Here is a 27,865-nt window from a genome sequence, read left to right on the forward strand (position 1 = left end):
TTTTAAAAGACCTTCTTAAGTGGCTGATAACTCTCGTTGCTGTTGAATTCAACTCGTTCAGTCTTCTGCAACGTTTACCCATTGGGTTCTAATACTTGAAGCCTTTCAGATCAAGCCCAGTCTCTCTTCCCCATGACACTAAACATATGTCCCAAGCCTTTCCTCCTCCTCACCAAGGACCTGCAATTCTTGGCATTATTTTTTTCATGTACTTTTAGTTCACAAAACTTTATGTGTTCACCCCTGTCTCTCTCTTTGACTCATTCACCACTTGGCAAGTATCCACTACTAAGGTCTTTGCAGTTCCTCCAGACATTACCTCCATTGGTTTGCTTCTTAATTCTCATAACCACCCTGTAGAGATTGTATGCCCATTTTACAGTTGGAAGAACTGGGGCTCAGGGAGGCTTGATAATTTGCCCAAAATTACTCAGCTTCAGAGTATTGACTTGAACCCATGTTCTCACTCCTGCTTGCTCTCCTGTAAATTCAGTCTGTAGACATGAATTAGGAGTTTGGACATCAGTTTTGACTATTCCTTCCATCTCGAAGATCACATTCACTCTTGGCCTGGCTGGTCTGTCTCATTCTCATTGCTTCTTGGCAGCACAGCAGTCAAGACACTAATAGAATTAGAAAATGTAGGTCTCCCCCTTCCATCTTGGTTTCTGGCTGTCCCTATCCAACATGTAAATAAAGATAATAAAAAAATTAAATTAGGGGCCTGTAGCGGCACACCTGGTTGAGCACACATGTTGCAAGCCCCCAGTCTACACCTGCAAGAGGAAAGCTTTGCAAGTGGCAAAGCAGTGCTGCTGCAGGTGTCTCTCTGTCTCTCTCCCTTTCTATGCCCCCTTCCCTCTTGATTTCTGGCTGTCTCTATCCAATAAATAAATAAAGATAATCTTAAATTTTTTGACATAGAGCTGCACAGTGTCACATCTAGTTGAGCACATACATTACCATGAACAAGGGCTTGGGTTTGAGTCTCCACACTCCACCTGTACTGTACATTAGAAACTTCACAGTATAAGTATCTTTCTTTTCGTCTCCCTCTCTACCTCCCCCTCTCCTCTCCATTTCTCTCTGTGCTACCTAATATATAAAAAAAATAGAGGGAGAGCAGCGGATTCATCATGCAGGCACTGAGCTCCAACAATAACACTGGTGGCAATAAATTTTTTTTTAAAGAGAACTGCAAAATGAGTATTCATGCTAACCCAGCTATGTCCCAGAGGAACAGAACAAAAACTAACGTTTTGACACTTCAATCAGCAAAAAAATTTTGAATCTCCCAGAACAAAGCACTGAACCAGGCATAGGGTGCAAAGATGATCACAACAATGGTTATTCTATCAAGGAAGACAAACACATATGTGAGTAATCATAAGATATAGACTGGGAAGAGTCCTGCGGTGCTGTCAGAGAGGTAAAGAGGTCTTCTAACTGTTGTAATATGAGAGCAGAAGTTACAGAACACTTTCTAGAGGAAGGGACCATCCAGTCATCTCTCCTGTTTAAATATTTGTTCATTTATTTATTTAACAAGAAAGAGAGAAAAAATAAGAGGAAGAAAGAGAGAGTGAGGAAGATAGCATAATGATCATGTGAAGAGACTCTTGAGTCTGAGGCTCCAAAGGCCCAGGTTCAATTCCCCACATCACCTTGAGCCATAGCTGAGCAGTTCTCTGGAGAGAGAGAGAGAGAGAGAGAGAGAGAGAGAGAGAGCGAGGATGAAATGAGAAGAGAGGAAAGGAGAGGAGAGGAGAGGAGAGGAGAGGAGAGGAGAGGAGAAAATAGAAGAGAAGAGAAGAGAAGAGAAGAGAAGAGAAGAGAAGAGAAGAGAAGAGAAGGGAGAAGGGAAGAGAAAGGAAGAGAATCATAGTTCCTACCAGTGATCAAAGACTCCATCATGTATGCAGGTCCTGTGCTCACCTGCCCAACCTTCTCCTAAAGAATGAAACTTTCACCAAGAGGTGAAAGGAGAGGACCTTCCAGAATGAGACAAGCCATCATACAGTGACCTGCTATCAAGGTTGTACTGGTTGCACTGATTTGGTTGACATGAGTAGATGTAATATCAGACCTGATGACCTCACCAGTGTGTCCTGGAACCCCACATCTCTAGAGCCCTGCCTCTCCAGGGAAAGGTAAAGACAGACTGGGGATATGGATCGACCTGTCAACTCCCATGTCCAGTGGAGAAGCAATTACAGAGCCAGACCTTCCATCTTCTGCATCCCATAATGATCTTGGGACCATACTTCCAGAGGGATAAAGAATAGGATAGCTTCCAATGAAGGAAACGGGATGCAGAACTCTGGTGGTGGGAATTGTGTAGAATTGCACCCCTCTTATCCAACAGACTTGTTGAGCATAATTAAATCAAGAAAGAAAGAAAAAAAAAGGAAGGAAGGAAAGAAGGAAGGAAGGGAGAGAGAAAGAAAGAAGAGAGAGAGAGAGAGAAAGAAAGAAAGAAAGAAAGAAAGAAAGAAAGAAAGAAAGAAAGAAAGAAAGAAAGAAAGAAAGAAAGAAAGAGCCTGCTATCATCTAGGAACACAGAAGGTTCTGATAATACCCAATATGTTAATATGATAATACCCAATATGTTAGAAGGAAGGTGCGACCAAACATGAGACTAAAATTCAGGTGTTGGGACAACATATACTTCAGTACATTAAGTTACTTGTGCTTCCACCATGAATATTTATAGCCTGGGAACTGATGGGTGTCTTACAAAGATCTTTGAGAGTGGTGGGCTGGTGAGGTGGTGGGGTAGTGAATACAAGATTGAGTTAACCCTTCACAACTCTTCTATCTGAATAATGCCAGTGAAGCTTTTATTTACCCTCTTTTGAGTGAAACCATGCATTTTACTCTAAGATAACTTTCTACCCACATATGGTATTCAGTCCTGCCGTCCCAGCAGGTGGGCTTATATCTGGGAACTTTCACACATCCATCACACTGGCGTGATTAAACCCATGTCCCCTTTATCCTACTGCTCAAATCCTTCAGAATATTGACTTTCATTTCCAACACCCACAGGGGACTCCCAGTTTCACTGTCACCCCTTAGCTAATAAACCTCTTACCAAATGCTCATGCAAATCACAGATTAAAAAGGAAAAAATTGGAAGGTAAGAGCTAAGCTCCATGGCATGTCACTAAAAACTCCACACTAAATTAACTATTCCACTTAAAAATAAAGCTTATTGGTCAGGGGCAGAGGAGATAAATCACCCAGTAAAGCACATACTTTGAAGTGCATGAAGACCCAAGTTCAAGCCCTTGGCCATCACAGGGGAGCACCTGCAAGGGAGAAGCTTCATAAGTAGTGCTATAGTGCCTCTCTTCTCGGTCTCGCTCTCTCCCTCTCTGTCTCTCAACCATTATCTCTATAAAAAAAATAGCACACAGGGAACAGTGGAATCATGCAGGGATTGAGCCTCAGAGATAACCCTGGTAGAAAAAAATTAACTCTGAAATCCCACCTCTCCAGAGCCTTACTCCACTAGGGGAAGATAGAAACAGGCTGGGAGTATGGATCGACCTGCCAACGCCCATGTCCAACAGAGAAGCAATTATAGAAGCCATAACTCCCTTATTCTGCACCCCAAATGAATTTTGTTGTATACTCCCATAGGGGATGAAATATTAAAGGAAGATAACTAGAAGACTCTGAAACCCAATCCAATGGGATCTGGCATGTTAAACTGTTGTATGCTTTACATTAGGTTGTTCTAGCTCTCCCCCTGCCAAGAAAATTGGATCAGTCCTGCTAGTTTCGTGGGCCCGCTTGGCCCTGCCCCAAGGAACCCCGAGAGAGTTCCAGAGTTCCAGAGTTCGAGAGTGCTTGGTGCCTTCGTGGGGCAAAGAGGCAGCAGAGTTCTGTTTGGTGATTAGTTTGGGCTAGTTTATGAATCGTTGTTCCTGAATAAAGAAATACAGCTTCCCTGCCCAGCCGTATGTCTCTGGTCATCTCTGTTACCCGCCCGCGAAGCTAGCCCGGCCAGCTGGAGCCTCCGAATTTTAACAACATTAAACATCCAAACTCTATGTCTCTAAATTTACCAATCTCCTTGATGTTCTTCATAGTTCCCAAAGTTTGGGTGATCTGGTTTGGCAGGACTCTTACAGTAATTTGGGATATGATTTTTCAGTCTAGGGCACCACAAAGATCAGATGTGTCATCCTTAAGATTCCAATGTGGTTGCAAGAACTCCAGACAAAATCATTTCTCCCCTTAAAAATCAGAAAGAGTCAAAGCAAAAAAGCCAAAACAGGGAGTCGGGCAGTAGTGCAATGGGTTAAGTGCACATGGCCCAAAGCACAAGGATTGGTATAAGGATCCCAGTTTGAGGCCCCAGCTCCCCACCTGCAGGGGAGTTGCTTCACAGGCGGTGAAGCAGGTCTGCAGGTGTCTATCTTTCTCTTCCCCTCTCTGTCTTCCCTTTTGATTTCTCTCTGTCCTACCCGACAACAACGATAGCAATAACAACAAAAATGATAAACAACAAGGGCAACAAAAGAATAAATAAATAAATAGCCTCCAGGAGCAGTAGATTCTTAGTACAGGCACTGAGCCCCAGAAATAACCCTGGAGATAAATAAATAAATAAATAAATAAATAGCTAAAACATTCCCAGAGTCCCCTGGGAGACTCCTGCTTTACAACTATTGACCAGATGACTAACACAGAGTCATTCTTTCCTGAAAGGAAGCTGTGTAAATGAATATCTCATCTGAGCGATGCAAGACAAACCCCAGAATAGGACAGGGGATACCGTTATCAAAGGCACAAAAGGTTATTGAAATGTGGCAGTCTGCAAAGGGAGCCAAAAGTTGCTGACATACATTGAATGTGGGAGGAGCCCTATTTAGTTAACTCTTGAAAAATCTGCCAAAAATGTCTTGTACTACATGTGTTCCATATGTATAGGCTGGTTGTATCACCAGTTTACAATTATCTACAAATGACTCCACAATCAATAAGTATTTGCTGGCCTTCTCCAGGTTTATTGGCAAGGAAGGGATCAAGGAAATCATATTTGTTCTCGTTTTAGAGAGATACGGTGACTGCTGCTAATTTACTTTCCAGAAACGTGGGAATTCTTGGGTCCATTTCTGACCCCTGGTTTTGCTCAGCAAAACCTCTCTCTGTGGATTCATATGCAGGCAAATCCTCATCCTGGACTTGACCAGATCACTCTGATGTCTCCCCGTTGCCATGAACATGACCTAGGTTTGAGCCTAGCCCCCATCACACTGAAAGGAAGCTTCAGTGCTGTGGTATCTATCATCTATCTACCTACCTAACTGCCTATCTCTATTTAAAACAAGGAAATAATTCTATTTTTAAAGTATTATAATTCAACATTCTTGCATAGAAATGCTAAGAGGAAGGTGTTGGTAATTAAAAATGAGTTACAAGGGGAATCGGGCGGCAGTGCAGAGGGTTAAGCACAGGTGGCGCAAAGCGCAAGGACCTGCCTAAGGATCCCAGTTCTAGCCCCCAGCTCCCCACCTGCAGGGGAGTCGCTTCACAGGAGGTGAAGCAGGTCTGCAGGTGTCTGTCTTTCTCTCCCCCCTCTGTCTACCCCTCCTCTCTCCATTTCTCTCTGTCCCATCCAACAGTGACAGCATCAACAACAATAACAATAGTAACTACAACAATAAAACAACAAGGGCAACAAAAGAGGGTAAATAAATATTTTTTAAAAATAAATGAGTTACAGACCCAGGTGGTGGCACACCTGATTGAGTACACATGTTACAATATGCAAGAAACAAAGTTCAAGTCCCCGCTCCCCACCTGCAGGGGGAAAGCTTCTCAAGTGGTGAAGCAGCCCCACAGGTGTCTCTCTGTATCTCTTCCTCACTATCTTTCCCATCTTTCTCAATTTCTCTCTATCAAATAAATAAATAAAATATTTTTAAGAAGTGAAGTTAGAGTTATATATGTTTGTTTATCAAACTCATACAACCCAGCAAGACAAAAAGCAAACTGACAAACAAAAATCAGCAGGTGATCTAAATAGACACTTCTCCAAAGAAGATATATACAAGTGACCAATAGGTACACGGGGGAAAAAATGTCCATCATTGCTTAGTATTAGAATTAGTAGAATAGGGGGCAGGTAGTGAAGCAACTGGTTGAACACACATGTTTCCATGCACAAGGAGCCCGGTTCAAGCTCCCAGTTCCCACCTCCAGGGGTGGAAAGCAGTGAAGCAGTGTTGCAGGTATCTCTCTTACCCTCTTCCTCTCTGTCTTCCCCTCCCATCTTAATTTCTCTCTATCTCTATCAAATTAATTAATTTTAAAAGAATTAATAGAAGGAGTCGGGCCGTAGTGTAGTGGGTTAAATACACGTGGCAGAAAGCACAAGGATCTGCATAAGGATCCCGGTTCAAGCCCCCGGCTCCCCACTTACAATGGAGTCACTTCACAGATGGTGAAGCAGGTTTGCAGGTGTCTGTCTTCCCCTCCTCTCTCCATTTCTCCCTGTCCTATCCAACAATGATAACATCAATAACAACAATAATTACAACAACAATAAAAAACAAGGGCAACAAAAGGGAAAATAAATAAATATAAAAATATATTTTTAAAAAGAATAGAAGGGAAATTCATTAAACGAGGTTACAGAATAGCTAGTGATACACACATAACCACAATCACTGATGTGCAAAATGTGTTTATGGGTAGCAGAGGTGGAGCTGCGCTAGAAACAAGGGCAACAGAGGGAGGTTTGAAAATAAATATTTGCCAAAAAATATCCACAGTACTCATCTCTGGGTATTGAATGATAGATGGCTTTTCCTTTTTCTTCTATTAATATTTCTTTGTTTTGGTTGTTTTTGTTTCTGTTTTTTCACTTTGCTTCTTGGGAGTCTTCATATTTTCAAAACTGAAACTGCAGAGTCTTTGTAATAAAGAAAGAGAGGAATAAAGAAAGAGAGAGAGAGAAAGGAAGGAAGGAAGGAAGGAAGGAAGGAAGGAAGGAAGGAAAAAAGAAAGAAAGAAAGAGAGAGAGAAAGAAAGAGAGAAAAAGAAAGGAAGAAAGAAAGAGAGGGGGAAAGACAGTTTGGGTTTTGTTATTCTCAACTCACAGGAGTGTTAAGTGACAAGGCAGCCTTCTAAGGCTCTCAGGGATAATCTTGATTTGATGAGAGGAGACCAGGGCTGGGGAGCTAAAGTGGTCACGAATTTGCAAGAGCCTCTATTTGTGACACCAAAACTACTCACAGTGCATGAATGAGTCACCATCTCTTATCTGCTGCTTTAGAAACACGGGGAGCAAAATACAAAGGCAGCTTGAACCTGGAAGTTAAGTGTTATAAGACTGAAAATCACATTCTAAGGGAGCTTACGCATTTCCTGTCTTCAGAGGTTCCCCCACCTCACCCACAACTGCAAAACTTGACCTCCAAACAATGAGAGGGAGCTGGGTCAGCAGAGAGGAACTTTCTCCAGGGCCACCTGTACTTCAAGCCTCCTAGAATAAATAAGCACTGGAAAGCTCATTGCTTTTGTTTTAATAATGAGAAGGCTTTCCACAGGATGGACTCCCATCGATTTTATGACAATGGCCTTGACGTTCAAGTGACTCCTTCTTCACACTCTGTGCTGAGCTGAGTGGGGCTTTATCTGGCTGCACACAGGACAAAGCAGCGGTTTTATCGGTTATAACTGGAGCAGAAAAGGCCAGGAAGAGTCCTAGAGAGCCTGGGCAGATAGAACCACTGCTGTGGGAACTGGTGCTACTCTGGAAACCAGGGCTTTACCAAGGCTCAATCAGTCCACAACCTGCTCTCTAGGAGACTCCTCCTGTGTCTTAAGTTATTCTTCCCACTGATGAGGGGCTATGCTTTAACACATATGTGCCTGAAGGCCCAGGTAGTGGCACAAACTTTACCATGCTCAAAGGCTCAGGATCAAGTCCTTGGTCCCTGCAGGCTGGGACTGAGGTTTCACAAGGTGTGAAGCCATGCTACAAGTCGCCCCCCCCCCCCCCCGCCACCCCATCTCAGTTTCTCTTTATCTTATCAAATAAGAGAAAGAAGAGACTTTTAAAAGATATATATGACCTACTGCTTTAAAAAAAAAAGTAACACTAAATTGAGGACATACAGGATTTCAGAGGCCAGGCAGTAGTGAACTTGGCACATATCACCAAGAACAAGAATCTGGGTTCAAGTCCTTGGTTCCCCACTTTCAAGGAGGATGATTTGCAAGCAGTGAAGCTTGTCTGTAAGTGTATCTTTCTCTTTCCCTCTCTATCTCCCCTTCTCTCTCAATTTCGCTCTGTCTTGTCAAGTAAAAATTAAAGAGAAAGAAAAACAAATGGCCACTAGAAACCATGGATTCATAATGGCAGGCACCAAGTCCCAGAAATACTCCTGGTAGCAATAAATAAATAAATAAACAAACAAACAAACAAACAGGGTTTCTGTTGTTTTGTTTTGTTTTCTTTTGTTGCCACAAGGGTTATCGATGAATCTACCACTACTGCAGCCATTTTTCCTTTTTATTTATTTACCTATTTTATTTTATTTTTTGATAGGACAGATAGAAATTGAAGGGAAGGGGGAGACAGACATGCAAAGAGTAAGAGGCAGACCTGCTTCACAGCTCATGAAGTTTCCCCCCTGCATATGGGGATGGGCCTTGAACTCGGGTCCCTGAGCATCATTATATATGCACTCAACCAGGTGCACCACCACCCAGCCAGCTCCAAAGACCTTTATTCTGTGAAAGCAAAGCAGAAGACACAGTTCCAATGGGAAAGTCACTGCAGCTTGCTAGTGAATTCTATTGAACACTACACCACCCTGTCATTTGGCTCATCAAGTTAAAAATTGCTGATGTTGGGTTATCACAAACAACTTCCTTAATCCCCTTTGTCTTCCAATGGTTTAATACACCTCCAAATCCTACACTAAAGTCCTCTGGAGCTGGAGCATAGAAGATTTGTAGGACAGTGAAATGACCCTGTGTAAAACCACAGGGGTGTTATATGTCATTAAACATTCACCTAGTCTTATGGGCTATAAACACTGAGAGAATCCAGTGGGACCGTAGAGTCTAGGAGAGAGAGTCTCACTGCAAGCTGTGGGCACCAGGTGACGGTGATGTGTCCTGTGACTTCACTGATGGTGCCAAATGTGCCACTTTGTGGGGAATTGGTTGTAAGGGAGGCTAAGGCTTTGGGGGACAGGTGGTATATGGCAACTCTCTCAATTGGTTTTAGGGCTTTGTATTTGATTGTTTTGTTTGTTTGCTCACTTGCTTGCTTTTGCCACCAGGGTTATTACTGGAGCTCAGTGCCTGAACTGTTACTGACAGCCATTTCCCTCTTTTCCTCTCTCTCTCTCTCTTTCTCTCTCTCTTTTTCTGTGTGTGTGTGTGTGTGTCTGTATGCGTGTTTCTCTCATTAAAATAAATAAATAACATTCTTTCCATCATTAGATGTTTAATGGTTTACAGTCAACAGTGAAATACAGTAGTTGGCACATGTGTAGCTTGTGTCAGTTTTCCACATAGCACTCTAACCACCCAATGATAGTTTTAAAAAAAAGAAAAGAAAAGAAAATGTAGGAATATATCTCCTTAACATTGGCCTAAGGAATTATTAAGTTTTGGATATAATGTCAAAACTGCAAGAATTTAAAAGAAAAAAAGTAGAACTACTTCAATCTCACAATCAAAATAAAAGAAATAATGAAACAATAAAATGAAAAGAAAAATGACAGAATGGAGAAAATATAAACCTGAAATGCTAGAATGCAGAAAACAGCTTTGGAACTGCAACTTCCTAATGTAAATACTTTGGAAATCTTAGAATCTGTGATGACCATGGTAGGAAACAGCTATGCATGTAAATATTAAGCATGGAACTCTTGTAAAGAAGACCTGCTTATAGTTATTACTATATTCTCCTTAAATAGATAAGGCTATATTTTAAAACATTTTACAGTTCTTTCCTTTTTACCTATACTACGTTATTAAGTCACTACAGCATTATACTACGTTCTGGTCATACCATAATATATGGACAGTCCAGATATGTCTCTATCTCTATTTTTTCCCGATTACAAATAGTCTTCTGATTCACAACAGATGTTCACTCAATTCTTACTTCCTGTGCTATTGAGCACTTAACTTGTGCCTAAAGTATAGGACTGAACAGATACCACAATGGTAATTAGAAAGACTTTCATAGCTGAGGCTCTGAGATCCTAGGTTCAAAGCCCAGCACCACCATAAGCCAGAGCTGAGCAGTGCTCCAGCAAATAAATAAGTAAGAAAAAAAACTAAAGTGCAATATCTGTCCTCAAGGAGTTTGGAAACTTTTTAGGAGATAATATAGACAGAACAGGAATAATAGCAATTTTCATTGTTTTTACACAGCAATCCAAGGAATATACAAAATGACTTGTGGTTAATTTTCCACAGAAGGAATATTGGCAGCAAAGCAAGAGGAGTTAAGAGATGGTATCAAAGCTTATAAATTTTCATTACCTTGAAAAAACTAAACTTTTGGAAGATCAGGCAGTTTAGTGAACCAAGAAAATGGGAGACTCATTTTCCTCTTTAGCCTTCTTCTCCAGAGTCTTCTTCATCCAGTGGGATACTTGAGATGAAATGGAGCCAGATATCTAAGTGGATTGTTACTTATAATCACACTTTGAACCACAAAGTCTGGATGACCTCTACTTGAAAAATTGTGCAACTGTGTAAACAAATAAATGGAGTCTGCCTCCCTGTCAAGTATGGGCTGTTATCCTTTTTCTGCCAAGGTCATCAATTAAAGGATTAAATCATGAAGGAACTGGCAGGGTTCAACTATGATCTTCAGACTCAAACCCCAGTGATGCAGCATGCATAGCAGTATAGGACTTAAGGTTTTCCTTTCCTTTTGCCTCATTCCTTAAGGCACAATGCCATAGACACACTCAAAAGTGCGCGCGCGCACACACACACACACACACACACACACACACACACACACACTTATACCCATGTTCCAGACATGCTCTCTTTCACAGTTTCTCGCAGTTTTCAGGATTGACCATTTAGGAAATGAATTCATGGTCTTGGCTTGGAGGGAATCCACTTTGACTCTTGAGTTGAAAGCAGGAGTTCTACCAGCATTGGCCAGCTATCCCCAGTGCCCAGTAGGACAGCAGTGAGGACAGGGAGAGAGACAGGTACTTAGAACATCAAAGTTGAAAAACAGTCAAGTGATAGTGACTTGGGAAAGGGCTGGGCTTTCAGCTAGCCAGGTTCCATTTTCTCCAAAGAATGGTGAAGCTTTAAGTCCACATAAGTCCTGCAAAGATTTAGATTACATCTATAATACGTCTAAATTAGACTGTATACCTATACAATACTCTACTATACTACATCTATACTATATAATACACTATACTATACTATATCTATACTATATACTACATCTATACTATATAATACACTATACTATATACTACATCTATACTATATACTATATCTATACTATATACTACATCTATACTATATAATACACTATACTATACTACATCTATACTATATACTGCATCTGTACTATACTACATCTATACCATACTACATCTATACTATAAAATATCAATACTATACTACACTATACTGCACTGTACTATACTAAATATATATTATATACTAACTACATCTATATTACACTGTACTACATATATACTGTATACAACATCTATACTACACTACACTGCATCTTTATTATACTAAAGCTATACTATACTATAGCTATACTATGCTATAATACACTACATCTGTATTATACTACATCTATACTCTACTATACTACATCTATACTATATGTACTGTATCTATAATATATTGTATCTGTACTATACTACACTACACCTATACTACACTTCTTCCCATCTACAATGCAATGTTGAGAGATGTTAGATATAGACTAAACACAATGGAACTTACATTTATGTATCCTTTGCAATGGATGAGGCACTATGCTAAATACATACATTATCCCACTTAAGCCCCACAATAACCCTGCAGTGTAAATACAGTGATTAACCCGGTCTTTGAAATGAGAAGCCCAGGGCCAAAGGAACTTTGCTAAGAGAAACTACACAGCTGGTCTGTGTAGTGGGGTTGGGACTCAGATAAACCCAATGGATTCCAGAGCTTGTTTTGTACTGGAGCCACATGCCCAGCTCATTTTCTGCTTCTTAGCATTCCAAAACTTTGGAGATTCATTGTGCAGAGGAAAATTCCCATTACCATCCTCTCCACAAATGTGCCCTTAACGATGCTGTAATGAGAAACAGACCAAGGCTAAGCAGGAGCTTAAGGGTGTGTGTACATTCTAGTGTGTGTGTGTGTGTGTGTGTGTGTGTGTGTGTGTGTATGTGCAGGCATGTACACACACAAACACACACACACACACACATACAGTCAAGGAGGGCCACCAAAGGCAGTTCCATTATTCTCATTCCTTCTCTCCTCTCTCTCTCTCTCTCCTCCCCAACAGGTAGGGTAAGTACAGTGAATCCAGCTCTCAGTCTCTCCAGAATCCCTGCTCCACCCAGACCATCATAGGAACATCAATTGGATGGTTGCCATCAACTGTTAGTCCTTAGTTACTTAGAAGCCTGAAAACTCACAACATAACATTGGAGGGATTCCATACAACCCCAAAGTAGGTGAAAACATCCAGCTGAGGCCACGAATGAGCCTCTCCCAGCACAACCCCATGGAGAGAAGGCAAAAGGATTCTAATCTTTGTAAAGCACTCCCACAGCACTGCCTTCTGCCCCAGCAAGAGGGACAACCCTGCTTAGTAAGTACCCCAATTTCCCACAGCCCTTCTCAGCCATTTTAGTCACCATCCCAGCTCCTTTGGGCAGGGAGCAGCCATGCTGCCTGCATCTCCTGGAAGAACTTGGCTTAGGCCAAGGGCCAACCAAGGGCCCCTACGGTGTCTGGAAAATGTCCTAAGTCAGGAAAGTTCTGTCTGCTCCCTGGTGACAGCTGCCCATGCAGAGGCTAAGCTACCCTCTGCTATTTCCTCAAGAACAGAGGCTCCCTCTCCAGTCTGCAAATAAGCTCCTCTCCACAGCACAAACATGGGCAGGTGTCTGTCTGGGTTGGGTCTCTTCTTTCCATTCCCTTGCTAGGACAGTCAGGTCCAATAAAGCATTCTATCAATATCTCTGCCTCCTGGAGCCACCTCTTAGGATAAGATGGCTCACAAGCCTTGATGCACATGAGGTCCTGAACTTGAATCCCAGAACCACATGGGAGCACCATAAATGCATTGGAAGAGCTCCAGGAATGATGGGATGGTACTGTTGTTGTAGGGGATGAAGCAGGTTCTCACTCTCTTAGAGGAGCCCTTAATGTGTTTCCCAGCATCAAGTCTGTCACAGCAGCCATCACAGAAGAATCATTGGAACCCTGTGAGCCAGTCAAGACTTTCTTTGCAGAGAAGAAAGTGGGAGAGATGCACTCCCCTGTAGAAAATCACAGATAGTAGTCTCAGCTCTCTGGCTTCTCAGAGCCAAGCTCTTACACAAGCTGTTGACAGACCTAACAGAGAGCAAGCAGGTTTTCCCCTTCTGCTATTGGTCCCCATAGTCAGCCAACAGTGATTGGTCATTTCAGTATGCCTCATTTGCATAAGCCATATTACAGTCCATCCCATAACAGTTGCTTTTATCCTAAATTGTGTGTGAACATCCCATTTAGAAAACCCTTCCTCCAGGCTTCCATCTGACCCTGCCCTGCCTCTAATACTGTGATGTTTCTCCTCTCACCCTCTCTCTTCCTCTAAATAATGAAAACTTGGCTCAAGGAGGCCACTCAGTAGAGGCATCATGTATTTGTAAGACCTTAGGTTCAACCCCCAATGCCACTTAAAAATATAGGAGTAGGGGCCAGGTGGTATCACACCCAGCTGAGTACACATGTTGTCATGTGCAGAGAACCAGATTCAGGTCCCTGGTCCCTATCTGCATGGAAGAAACTTGAGCAGAAAAGCGATGCTGCAGGTCTCTCTCTCTCTCTCTCTCTATCTCTCTCTCTCTCCCTCCTCCCTCTCAATACCCTATCAAATTGAAATGATAAATAAATTTTAAAAATAAGGGTCTAGTAGGTGACTTAACCAGCAGAGTGCACACATTGTCATGTACAAAGACCCAGATTTGAAACCCAGGCCACCACAAAGGAGTATGCACATCAGGGCAGCTTCATACATGGTGGAGTGTGGTGCTGCAGTACCTTACCTTCTCTCTGTGTGTCTCTCTCCCTTCTGTACATCTTTCTGTCTTTAAACTTCTGACTGAAATTAAAAAAAAAAAAAAGGCCACAAGAAGTAGTAGAGAGGTACAGGCACCAAGCCCCAGCAATAACCCTGGTGGCAAATAAATAAATAAATAGAAAAAGCTGCAGGCTGTCTCAGGCCAGGTCTGGCCAGAGAGAGAAGGAAGAGTGAGCCAAAGGCAGCTGATATTCCTAGGGAGCACAGGAATAGTCTCCCTTGCCAAGGAAGCTTTGTGCCAGCTCTGGCTGAGTGGGAGCTCCCTGCCTTGGCAGAGGAGCTGCCTCTGCTCTGATCCCTGCTCACTTTCCCTTTCAGAGAACCACTCCCTCACCCAGGCCTCACCCAGGACCTGCAAGGGTTTTCCAAGTCACTACCAGGTTGCTCAGATATCTGACTTGAAACCTCTCACTAGCCATAGCTGGCGATGTCCTACTCACAGAGAAACCTGACCTTAGAGACCTAGCTCTGGGGTAGGGGCCAGGCACTGGACTTACAGTATATGTAGTTCTCAGTATCTCATGTCCCAACGTTGCCATATGTGAGTTGCAGAGCTCGTAGAAGGGGCCTCAGCTACCTTGCACCTCAGTTTCCTCGTCTGTGAAACAGAGACCTCAGAAGTATCCACCACATGAGGTTCTTTTGAGAATTTACTCAGGACAGGCCCCTACAACAGGACCTGGAGCATGGCAGGCTCTCCAGCGATATTAGCTATTATTATCCCTTTTTGTGAACATTGTGATCACCATAGCAACACCAACTTGCTGGCAAGCACAAGGCATACCAGAGGAATAAAATGACAAGCAGTGGAGATGAAATTGGTCCTCCAAGAGGAGCCAATATATGAGACCATGTGGACCCAGAATGAAGGTGCTAGAAAGACTCTCCAGCCTCTGCCTTTTCAGTTTCTTGAGATCCTATCTATATTCACAACAGTTTCCTGAAAATCTCCAGCTAGCCCAACTGCAAAGACTTTTGTTCTTTTTGCTATTTATTTGTTTATTTATTTGACAGAGACAGAGGGAAACTGAGATGGGAGGGAGAGATAGAGAAAGATAGATATAAGATGAATAGATAGATAGATAGATAGATAGATAGATAGATAGATAGATAGATAGATAGATAACTGCAGCACTGCATCACCACTCGTGAAGCTCCCCCACCTCCTCAGGTGGAGACCAGGGGCTAGAATCCCAGGTCCTTGTGCATAGGAATGTGTGTACTAAACCAGGTGTTACCAGCTCCCACCTGCAAGAGAGGAAGATTCATGAACAGTAAAGAAGTACTGCAGGTGTCTCCCTTTCTCTCCTTCTTTTTCCCTCCCTGCCATGGACCTCTATTTCTCTCTGCCTCTATCATAAAAGAAAAATAAAAGAAAGGAAGAAAGGGCATCCTCTTCCTTGCTTGCTCTTTTTGAATATTTTTTTTTAATTTAAACACCAACTGACTCCACCTTACCCCTGATATTTCTCAACCAGCCATCAAACCCCCACCACCATCACCACCTACGTCCATGCCAGCACCTCCAGGGCTGGAAAAATGAAGTCATGAGAAGGTGATGTCACCTAGGACCAGCAGAGAAAGGAGCTCTTCTTGTCACCACTGTGGGTCTTCCACTTACCTGTCCCCACTGAACCCCACCATCTGAGAGACCCAAGAGCCCCTAGAGGGTCTGCAATCATCCATATAGGATAGAGAAAAACCCCAGCTTGTCACTCTAGAGGGCACACACAGACATGAAGGGGGACAAACAAGAACACCTAGATCACTGAAACTGCCCTAAAGTTTGCTCCTTTCCAAATGACTCTTCAAGTGACCATAACGGATTAAAGACCTAATTGCTTCCTGCTCAAAGCTACTGGATGTTTTGGCTGAGTGGCTTCTGCTACTGATTTTTCTCATCATGGAGGAAGAAGTGTGTCCTCTGGGCCAGGCTAGCTGTTTCTATTAAGTCCAAAGGCCACGAAGTTCTAAAAGAGCAGCTGAGCACCCGTTTGAACTCCCTGTGGTTGTTTTCATTTTCACCAGGGCTTCACAACTCCAAGATAGCTTTTCAAGCAGATTGAGAGAGATGGAAAGATGCCACAACACCAAAGCTTCCCTCTAGTCTGGTGGGATCCAGGCTTGGACCTAGGTCACAGGTATGGCAAAGCAGGTGCACCAGCCAGATGATTTATCTTGCCAGCCCTGTTTTTGTTTTTCTTCTTCTTTTTTTTAAATTATTTTGAGCCCCCCCCCCCCCCCCGGGAGTAGAGGTTAATCCTGGTTCTGCCAATTGCTCAGCCCAGATTTCTCAACCTCTTCAAGTCTTTGGTACCTGATTTTCAGATGTGAGTAATAAATCACTGCCTCATCCAGGGACAGTGGGATCATACTAGGGAAGTCCAGGGGTGGCATGCACTTATCACAATACCTAGCAACTGGCAAACACCTAGAATTACCTATTACCTTTTACCCAGAACCAACTAGACAGCTGTGCATGGCAGGGGCAGTAATACTAAAGCTCAGGTTGGAAGAGAAGGAGTCAGAGGACATCTTAAGTGTGGCAGTGTTAAGCAAGCAAGAAGTAAAGTCAAGGAGGAGAAAGAATAAGCATAAAAAGATTGTCATGTGTGTGACCCAAGTTCGAACCTGGTCCCCACTGCATTGAAAAGATTTGATGCTGTGGTTTTTCCCCCACAATATCTTCCTGTTTCTACATGAAAAAAAAAAAAAACTCATCCCAGAACAGTGAAGCCCCAGAAACAACAAGAAGAGGAAGAGGAAGTGCAGGAAGAGGAGAAAAGGAAGAAGAGAGGGGAGGAAAAAAGAAGAGGGAGGAGAAGGAAGGAAGAAAGAAAGAAAGGAAAGAAGGATGAGGAAAGAAGAGAAGGAGGAGGAGAAACAGCAGCAGCATAAAAGCATGTGAGATTTGACTTTGGGGGAAATTAAAGAGTTAATAGGAGCCAAACATGAGCCAAGACTTTTAGTAATGGGCCAGAGACACAAGCAAAGTTATAAAACATTGGGCAGCCCCATGGCCACATGTAAAAAGCAAGCTTAAAACACCAAGTGATAGCTAAGGCCTCTTGTAAACAGACACAGAGACTCAGGAGCAGAAGTGTTTCTTGAGCTTGGACAAAGTGCTGAGCACAGTCACATCTGTGCATCTGTTTTCTCACATTATGATGAAGAGTCCAGATCTTGGCCCTGTCTGGGAACCTCCTCAAGGTCAGAGAGTTAGGGTGTGGAGGAGCTGGAAATTGAAACTCAGCTGGCTCTAAAACGTGCATTCTTTCCACTATGTCCTCCAAAGAAGTTTCTAAGCAAGTCTGCATGTGTTGAAGTGAAGAGTCCAAAGGGCCATAGCCATGACTGCAATCACACACACACACACACACACACACACACACACACACTTGTTTTTTTCTCCAAAATTCTATCATCTGCTTCCTGTTTTCATTTTCTGCTAGAGAAACAGTAGCATTAGGACTTAGCTTTGCTGTTGTTGTTGTCTTTCTAATGTTTTATTTATTTACAAAGTGGAGACAGAGAAATTGAGAGGAAAGAGGGAATAGAGAGGGAAAGAGACATCTGCAGCACTGTTTCACCAATCATGAAGCTTCCTCTCCTAATGTGTTCTCAATGGGTGCATGACCACCTGGCCCTAGGGCTTGACTTTGAATCTCTACTTTCCTGAGCTTTGCTGTGCACTTCCCAACCCCCCAACCCCTCAGAATCTTCATTTTTGACTTCCATTCAAGCACAGAAAGAAGTTGTAAGGAATTTCTCAGATTTGTTTGTTCTGATAAGAGACATTCTATTGGCCTCACCCAGCCAGAGCAAAGACCCTGATAAATTAAGAGAGAAGGGTGGCAATTGTGCAAAAGATTTTGACAAATGACCACTCCAGATCTTAGCACACAGTAAGGTATGCACTAGAGGGGGGCAGGCCTGTGGTGGTGCATCTGACTGAGTGCACACATTGCCATGTGTGAGAAAACTAGGTTCAATCCCCCAGTCCCCACCTAGAAGAGGGAAGCTTCATGAGTGATGAAGCAGGGCTGCAGGTGTCTCTCTTTCTCTCTCCCTCTCTATCTTCCCTTCCTCTCTCAGTTTCTATGTTCTATCAAATAAAATAAATAAATACTCCTAAAATAAAGAACACATGCACAGGGCCAGGCAATGGCACACCTGGTTAAGCACACACATTATAGTGCGCAAGGACCCAGATTCAAGGCCCTGGCCCCCACCTGCAGGGGGAAAGCTTCACAAGTGATGAAGAAGGGCTGTAGGCATCTCTCTGTCTCTTTCCCTCTCTATCTCCCTCTCCCCTCACAATTTCTCTGTCTCTATCCAGTAATAAATAAATAAATAAATAAATAAATAAGATATACACTAAGATCACTGGCTAATGAAAACTAGGTCAGTATAATGACTGTAGATGTGACCTAAACTCAGAAGGAGTCCGTGGTGATTCTCTGTTTCCAGAAAGTGGTTTGGTTCTATATTGTGTCTTGAGCTGCATCTCGTGTGGTAGAATAAAGCTGAGCACTGTGTCCCTGTACGTAAGCTGCACGAGGACAGTGTTTACACACACACACACCCCGGCCAGCCCCGTATATGGAATCAGTCTGGAACTGCTCTGTGAGGAGGTTTTGAGCTGAGCACTGCATGGGGAAATGCCTGTGTTGAGAATTCAATAACATGTTCGTTTCACTATGTCAAAACAACCTCACAAGTGAAACACTCCATGTTGCACCCGCAGAGAACAATGGGATTCCACTGTCAACACAGGCCCCCAGTGAAGTTTTCAGAAAATGTTGTGATCTGTTTTCCTGGAGTAATTGCTTTTCTGTTTCTCCATCAAACATTAGAGTCACAAGCTTTCTGGATTATCAACTGAAAATTTTTTTTTCTTCCTGCGTTTATCCCAAAGGAAACAAAAGAAAAAAATGTCTGCTTAGGGGTATGATCATAGAGTGTTAGAAAGAAAAGAATGTTTCTACCTAGAGGTCAGAGAGATAATTCACCAGGCAAGGCCTGTACTTTGCAGGTTCAAACCCCAGAACTATACAAGAGGTGTCATAGCACTGGGAGAAGCTCTGGAGCTGTGGAGTCTCTCATTTTCTTTCTGTTTCAGTCTCCCTATGTCTGTAGCTAAATGAAAGAGTCAACCCAGAGCTATGAACTTGCACATGGGTGAGGTCCTGTGGCACTATAAAAGGAAAAAAGGAGAGAAGAATAGAAAGGAAGGGAGGGAGGGAAGAAGGGAGGGACGGAGGAAGGAAAGGAGGGAGGAAAGAAGGGAAGGAGTGAGGAAGGAAGGAAGGGGCATCCACATAATGCCTTCTTCAAATAATGAAATGAAGGGTCAGGTGATGGTTGTTGTTAAAATTCTTAAGGCTCTTGCCAGGCCGGGCTAGCTTCACGGGCGGGTAACAGAGACACAGAGACAACGGCTGGGCAGGGAAGCTGTATTTCTTTATTCAGGAACAACGATTCACAAACTAAGACAAACTAATCACCAAACAGAACTCTGCTGTCTCTTTGCGGCGGCACAAGCACCCTCTCTTACTCTCGAACTCTCGAACTCCGGAACTCTCCAACTCTGGAACTCTGGAACTCTCATACTGGGGAACCCTCTGAAACTCTGGCACACTGGAACTCTCTCTTACTCTGTAACCCTGAAACTCTCGAACTCAGGAACTCAGGAACTCTTTCACTCTGGAACTCAGGAACTCTCCGACTCAGGAACCCTCTCTCGGGGTTTTTTTTGGGGTGGGGCCAAGCAGGCCCGCCAAATTAATAGGACTCACCCAATTCTCTTGGCGGGGGAGGGCTAGAACAATCTAATGTAAAGCATACGACAATGGTGCATCCAGAAAAGTACACGTTACCATGTGCAAGGACCTGGGATCTAAGTTCTCAGTCTCCATCTCTAGGAGGAAAGTTTTATAAGATGTGAAGCAGTGCTGCAGGTGTCTCTCTTTCTCTGTCTCTACCAGAAGAAGGAGGAAGAGGAGAAGGAAAGAGGGAAGAAAGAATGAATGAATGAATTAATTAATTAATTAAATGATTGCCAGGAGCTATAGATTTATCTTGCAGGCACCCAGCAAGTGGCAAATAAATAGTGAAATGGGGCAGGAGTAGATAGCATAATTGTTATGCAAAAAGACTGTCTTTTTAAAAAAATTTTTATATGTTTATTTTCTTTTTTGTTGTCCTTGTTGTTCTTCATTGTTGTTGTAGTTATTGTTATTGATGTTGTCATTGTTAGATAGGACAGAGAGAAATGAAGAGAGGAGGGGAAGACAGAGAGGGGGAGAGAAAGATAGACACCTGCAGACCTTCTTCACCGCTTATGAAGCGACTCCCCTGCAGATGGGGAGCCAGGGGCTTGAACCAGAATCCTTAGGCTGGTCCTTGTGCTTTGCACCATGTGTACCACTGCGCTACTGCTCAGCTCCCACAAAAAGACTTTCATGCCTGAGGCCCCACAGTCCCAGGTTCAATTCCCCGTACTAGCATAAACCAGAGCTGAGCAGTACTCTGGTAAATAAATAAATAAATAAATAAATAAATAATAGTGAGATTATGTATAAATTTACCTAGTTAAACTGTGGCAGAACCACGCTCAAACCTGCTGGATTATAGATGTGAGTCAGTAAACCAAGTATTTGTAGAATCATTTTGAGAAGAAAATTTTAAGTTTCATTTGATTTATATTCCTTTAATTTAGATGGCAAGAAAACACAGTTTCTAGTCTTTAAAAATAAATGCTAAGGGTCAGGCAGTGGCACACCTGGTTGAGCACACATAGTACCATGCACAAGGACCTGGATTCAAGCCCCCGGTCCCCACCAGCAAGAGAGGAAGATTTCTCTCCCTCTCTGTCTCCTCACTCTCCTCTCAATTTCTCTCTGTCCTATCAAATAGAAAGCAAAGGAAAAAATGGTCACTGTGAGTGGTGTATTTGTGGTGCAGGCACTGAGCCCCAGTGATAACCCTGATGGCAAAAATAAACAAACAAACAAACCCTTGAATTAGGCAAGAAAATGAGTAGAATCTTGGTGTATTTGGAGTGAGGTTTAGGACAGGAATCTCTAATTTTGTACTAGTTCAAGGTATGAGATTTAGATTGAAATGTTGTACAATAATTGCTGGTGATATGCAATTAGCTGTCAAGTTTACATATGTGAAAAATAATAAAGTCTAAAATAACCAGTTATAAAAGCATGCAAGTCTTTGTATCTTCTGTGTATCTGAGGACAGGATACTTATTAGGATTCACCCCAATGGAGAGGACTCAGCTGACCTTGCTTTAAGACCTGGGTTAGCACTAACAAGCTGTGTGGACACAAGAGACTGATGCCCTCTTCATATCTCTGGGTCTCAGTTTCTTCAGCTGCAAAATTTAAATACTTGCTTGTAGGATTATGGAGAGGCTGGTTTGATCACAAGGACATGATTCCTCTAAAGACTAATAGATATGATCATTTCCCTAGAAGGTTGCTAGAAACCTTTCTTCATAGGAAGAAGGCAACATCAAGCTGTCCCACTGAAAACCAGACTATCCAGGGCAAGCACTGGCTCATCTAGTAGAGGACTCAAGTTGTCATGTGTGAGGACCCAGGTTCAAGCCCCTGGTTCCCACTTGTGGGAGGAGGGGGGGCTTCATGAGTGGTGAAGCAGTGCTATAGTTGTCTTTCCTTCTATCTCCCTCTCTATTTCTCCCTGTGTGTCTTTTACCCTCTATCTAAACAAAAAAGAAAATAGAATTCTGCCAGGAGCAATGGTATCATGCAGTCACTAAGGCACCATGATAACCCTGGAAGAAGGAAAGAAGGAAGGTAAGGAGGGAGGAATAAAGAAACATCCTGGAAGGAACCATCCCTGTCACTCTCCTTTCTTTATCTTCCCCATCACATAAACCCCCCCTTTTTTTCCTTTATTTTCTTTTACTTTTTATTGCCATCAGGGTTATCACTGGGCCTTGGTACCTACAAGAGGATCTCACCAGTCAAGGCGGGTCATTGTTATAATAATATTATATCATAGGACAGGGATAAATTGAGAGAGATGGGGAGACAGAAAATGATAGAGAATGAGAGATACCTGTAGCACTGCTTCACCACTCTTGAAGCTTCCCTTCTGCATGTAAGGACCAGAGATTTTAATGCAGGTCCTTGTACATGGTAATGTATATGTCCAACCAGGTCTGCCACTGTATTCCCCTCCCTTTTTTTCAAGGCTTATTATTCATTCAGAGAAAGTGACACAGAATGAGTGTAACCAGAGCACCAGAGCACTGCACAGCTTTGGATGGTGCTGGGAACTAAACCTGGGGCCCCAGGAAGCTGGTGCCTCTAACAGACTGAGCTCCCTCTCTAGGTGCATTTTGTCAAATTGTGTGCATTGTGGGAGTTCAAAGACAACCCCTGATTTCACATCTATCATCCCTCCTTTGAAAGTCGGTGCTCATTCCCAGATACTTTGTCATTTGTCTCTGCCTGTCATATATTTCTCTCTACTTTCTCGGGTGGTAAGTTCTGGAACACTTACACACACACACACACACACACACACACACACACACACACACACATGCATCTTTCAGAAGCCTTCAATTTTGCAAAAGGAGGAGAGTGAAAAGTTAGGTTCCAACATCAAAATTTCTCTCTGTGGAAATGTTGTGATGCTTAAAGAACAAACAGAAAAACCCAGTGAACACTGAGCATTCACATAAGTAATAACAGTGACCTTAGCTCAGTCCCCGGCTGAAACAGGGGGTTGGGGAGAGAGGAAGGTCTCTGACTTTTTAAGAGACCCCCCCCCCCCCAGTTTTCACACAAGCTTGTGTCTTGCATCCATGCTTCCAGATTAGGAATTCAGGTAACTACAAAAACAGAGTTTTAGGGCTGGGGAGATAACATAATGGTTATGCAAAACCTGAGGCACCAAAAGTCTCAGGTCCAGTCCCTAGTCCCACCATAAGCAAGAGCTGAGCAGTGCTATAGAAATGGCGGGCAGAGGGAAGGGGGAGTTTTAACTTTTTACGCTGATGTCTCCTTAGAGTGGGTCACCTATAATTTGCTTTCCCTGAACCTTAAATGGGTTTCCCTTTTTCTCTTTCCCCAATCTTTCTCCCACCCTTTCAAATCTCCCAACCACTCTTCCATACTCTGACATTCATTGCTAATAATAACCAGAAGAATTCTTGTCATATGGGGGTTCACAGAATGGCTTGCAAGTCCTTTGTAAATGTATTTTTCCCTTGAGTTTGTCACTCTCTCTTCCAAGTGAAGAATAAATAAACAGAGGCACTGGATCAGATGTATAGCCCACTTGCATGCAGAGATTTCTGGATAGGAAATGGACTGGGGACATGTAGCCAAGATGAACTTAACTAGAAAAGCAAAAGTTTGCATATGGTGCTTTGAAGAAAGCTGTTAGTCACTGGGGAGGGAGTCCACATGTGAAATGTGAAGTGAGTAAGGAGGCAATCGACTCTCACACAGAGTCCTTCTCACCTTACCTTTCTCCAGAAATGCTCGGGCAACAAAGGCAGAGTTCTCTGGTCTCAATTATATCCTAATAACTGTTGCAATTCTCTGCTTCCTTTTGAGTGTGAAGATCTAGGCTAAAAGGCTTTAAGAAGAGAAAAAAGGAAAAAGAAAAAAAAAACAGGCTGAAAAGGTTTCCCAGACGTGAAATAGATTTTTACAAAAGAAACTTCTGGCAATTTAATGCAAGTAAATCAGAAACATATGGACTATGTTTCCCTCAAAATACCCCTGGGTTTGGAAAGCCCAGAAAACACATTTTTAAAAAGGAAGAAGAAAGAAAAGGGGAACTGGAGTTTTTTGTTTTGATTTGGTTTGGTTTTTGTTTGTTTATCTGTTTGTTTTCCAAAGCTGAGCTGCATCAGGAAAGTGCTCTAGAATAGAAAGCCTGGCCTGGTTCCCTCAGTGCAGAGACCAGAGACCAAAGACCAGGGACCCCAGAGACTAGGAACCAAGGACAGAGCAGCAAGGGGCAGCCAACAGCTCCTCCCAGATGCTCCTGGTGAGGACAGGCTGGTTTCTGAGGGTGAGGTAGGTGATTGATGTGCCCTTGACCTGGGACTGTGGGTGTGGCTGAGAAAACCTCTACTTCTGGCTTCCCATATGGAAGGCATGACTTCATAGCCACTTTATGCTGAGTATTTGCATAACCCCTTTCTACTCTGAAGGATCTCTCTCAGTAAATGGCCAGGCTGCTGGCATCCATGCACTGAGCATTTGTCCTGAACCACACACACACACCCTCAGAAGACCAGCAGAAATGGGCATCCAGATGCCAGCCAGAAGGGAGACTACAGATTCAGACTAGGAAGGGACTTTATGGTCTCCAGGTTCAAAGCTGGGGAGATACTGCAGCGGCAGCATGAGACCCAGAGGTCCCAAGTTCAAGCCTCAGCAACACTATATGCCAGAGCTGAGTGGAGCTCATTCTCTCTCTCCAGAGTTGAGTGGAACTCATTCTCTCTCTCTCTCTCTCTCTCTCTCTCTCTCTCTCTCTCTCTCCACACACACACATACACACACACACACACACACACACACACACACACACACACACGCACACTATAGCTTAGTAATTCCTCTCCTGAGGATTTATCAAAAGGGAAAAACACACTCATCTAAAGAGATCTGTGTATACCTATGCTCATAGCAGCGTAATTTGTAATAGCTCAAATTTAGAAGCAACCAAATATCCAATAAAAGATAAGTGGCTGGGAAAGTTGTGGCCTATATACACGATGAAGTACTACCCCATGGTTAAGAATGATGAAGTCATTTCCTTCCCCTCCTCTTGGATGGAGCTTGAAGGAATTATGTTAAGTGAGATAAGCCAAATAGAGAAATAATGAATGATCTCACTCATAGGCAGAACTGAAGAAATAAGAACAGAAAGAGGAAACACAAAGTAAAACATGGACTACTTTGGTGCATTGCACCAAAGCAAAGGACTCTGAAGAATGAGGGTAAGAAGAGGGTTGTGGTGAGGGGAGGATGGTTGGGTCTTTGGGGTCCTGTACATGATGGTGGAAAGGACCCAAAAGGACCTCTATTGGAGGGTAGCGTGCTCTGCAGACACCTGTCATGGTGAGATGAGAGTTTTTTTTAACTTTGTAAAAAAATTTTATATTGACAAGACTATAGGATAAACAGGGTATATTTCCACATAATTCCCACCACCAGAACTCTGTATCCCATTCCTTCCCCTGATAGCTTTCCTATTCTTTATCCCTCTGGAAGTATGGACCCAGGATCATTATGGGGTACAGAAGGTGGAAGGTCTGGCTTCTGTAATTGCTTCCCCACTGAACATGGGCATTGGAAGATCAATCCATACTCCCAGCCAGTTTCTCTCTTTCCCTAGTGGGGCAGGGATCTGGAGAGGTAGGGCTCTAGGACACATTGGTAGGGTAGCCTGCACAGGGAAGGCAGGTTGGCATCATGGTAGCATCTGGAACCTATTGGCTGAAAAAGAGGTAAGATATAAAGCAAAACAAATTTCTGACTAATCATGAACCTAAAGGCAAGAATATTGCAGATAAATACCTGGGGTCCCCATTTTGGAAAAAAACTAGTAGGTCTATTTTAGGTATATTCCAAGGGGGGCATGACTTTACTAGTTTTTGCCTGAGCCTGACATCTAATATACAGGAGGACCTAGGCTATTGTCTGGAGAGATGGTGTCATAGTTAGAAAAAGGACTAGAAAGCTGGATCAGGGAAGAGAGCAGCTCCCAAATATGGGGAAATATATAAATATTGTTGACTGTAAGCCCCACTGATCTGATCTGGAGTCCAGCTTTACCCAAGTGTCAATAACTGTACTATAAACCATCATCTCTCCCCAATAAAATGATATTAAAAATAAAGCTTATTAAAAATAAATAACTTTATCAGTGGGCAGCAGGTAGCAGCTTGTAGAGTGCACATGTTGCCATCTGCAAGGATTCAGCCCCGAGTCACCACATGGAGGCACTTGCAGGAGGGACACTTCTCGAGTGGTGAAGCAATGTTGCAGTGTCTCTCTTTCTCTCTTTGTCTCTATTACCTCCATCTATAAGAAAGAAAAGAGAAAAAAAAAATACGCGCACACCCCCCCTCCCCAGAATGCTAAAGTCATGCAGGCATCCAGTGATAAGCCTGGTGTCAAAAAAAAAAAAAAGAAAAAGAAAGAAAGAAAGAAAGAAAGAAAGAAAGAAAGAAAGAAAGAAAGAAAGAAAAAAAGAAAGAAATTTACCCCATTTCCACTGCCACCCTGTATGGGAGTCCCAGTGTGAAACTGCAACTCAGAGGAGTAACATAGAAAACAGCTGAGGTGGGAAAGGAATAGTTCAGAGTGTCAGAGGAACTGATAGCAAATCCCAGTAGACGCTGGGGCTGTCATTTAACCCTTCATCTCAGTGTCCTCAGAGTGATAGTTACATCATTTGGGGGGACTCCAAAGGTTATTTCAGTAATATTATGCCTCTGCAAACACTAATTCAAAGGGACATGGGCACCCCTAAGTTCATAGTTCCACTACTCACAATAGCCAAAGAGTAGAAGTGTTGAGGGCAAAAATGACAGGAAGTACCTAAGGGGGACACTTATATTGCTGCACCACACCAGAACACATGTTCCCCAGGCATATGGGAAGGAAATTGCAGCACAGAAAATGAGAGTGGTGACAAGTGTGGCTCAGAAAGGTGTAGGTGGCCTGAGCAAAGACAGCCAATTGTAAAAAACCTCCAGGTAGTCTTTCCCAGGCAGGGGTGAGGCTCTGATTGGTCAGATAGTTTGTTACTCAACTAGAGCTCCTTCCACTTATGGAAGAAAGAGAGAGAGAGAGAGAGAGAGAGAGAGAGAAGGAAGTCAAATAGGAAAAGAATTGGAATGACACCCCTGTTGAGCCAGGAATCTTGGTAAAGAAAAAGCTCAATGGGGAGCCTACTAGTAGCATCTCTCCAACCCTTGGGGTCTGGTTTTGGGGTGGGGGGAGGGGTGCACTTCAGGAAAAATCCTAAGATTTCCTTTCTTTTTCCTCCATTTTCTGAGCTAATGCTGAGCCCGCCAAGCTGCAGAGTGACTGTTAGGGTTTTTTATTCTATTTTATTTTATTATTACTATTATATATATGCATGTCTCTCTCCCCCCCTTATTCAGGTTGACCAAAATTAACTGTTATTGTTTATTCCATTGCTAGGTGACTGGCTGTCCTGTCCCTTGTGAGAGGAACTTGTCTCATTCTACCTCTTCCATCCACTCCCCCTTTTTTCCTCCTCCTAGCAAATTAAAAAAAAAAAAAAACCTCTTTCCTATTCCATTCACTGCTTTTTTTTTTTTCTTGTTCTTATATTCTTTTCTTCCCTCCTCCTTCTTCTGTTTTCTGAATTCACTGATACTCACTTGTGAATTATTTTGGGAAAGAATTCTGACTCAGAGTGGACTCTCTCTGTGTATTTCTCTTCTATACTTCCCTTTCTCCTCTTGCTACCCCTAGAGTTTACAGTGGACAG

At 42.9% G+C, this 27,865-nt stretch overlaps 1 long non-coding RNA gene across 1 annotated transcript in view; it reads right to left on the reverse strand.

Annotated features, from left to right (window-relative positions):
- The window catches only part of LOC132532988 (uncharacterized), a 56,618-nt gene that overhangs the window by 22,938 nt on the left and 5,815 nt on the right, over positions 1-27,865 (reverse strand). Inside the window, exon 2 of the long non-coding RNA XR_009544883.1 lies at positions 23,847-23,959. This is a non-coding gene — a long non-coding RNA (uncharacterized LOC132532988). The remainder of the gene's footprint in view (positions 1-23,846; positions 23,960-27,865) is intronic.

Source organism: Erinaceus europaeus, chromosome 15, assembly GCF_950295315.1.
Source record: "Erinaceus europaeus chromosome 15, mEriEur2.1, whole genome shotgun sequence".
NCBI classification, from domain to species: Eukaryota; Metazoa; Chordata; class Mammalia; order Eulipotyphla; family Erinaceidae; genus Erinaceus; species Erinaceus europaeus.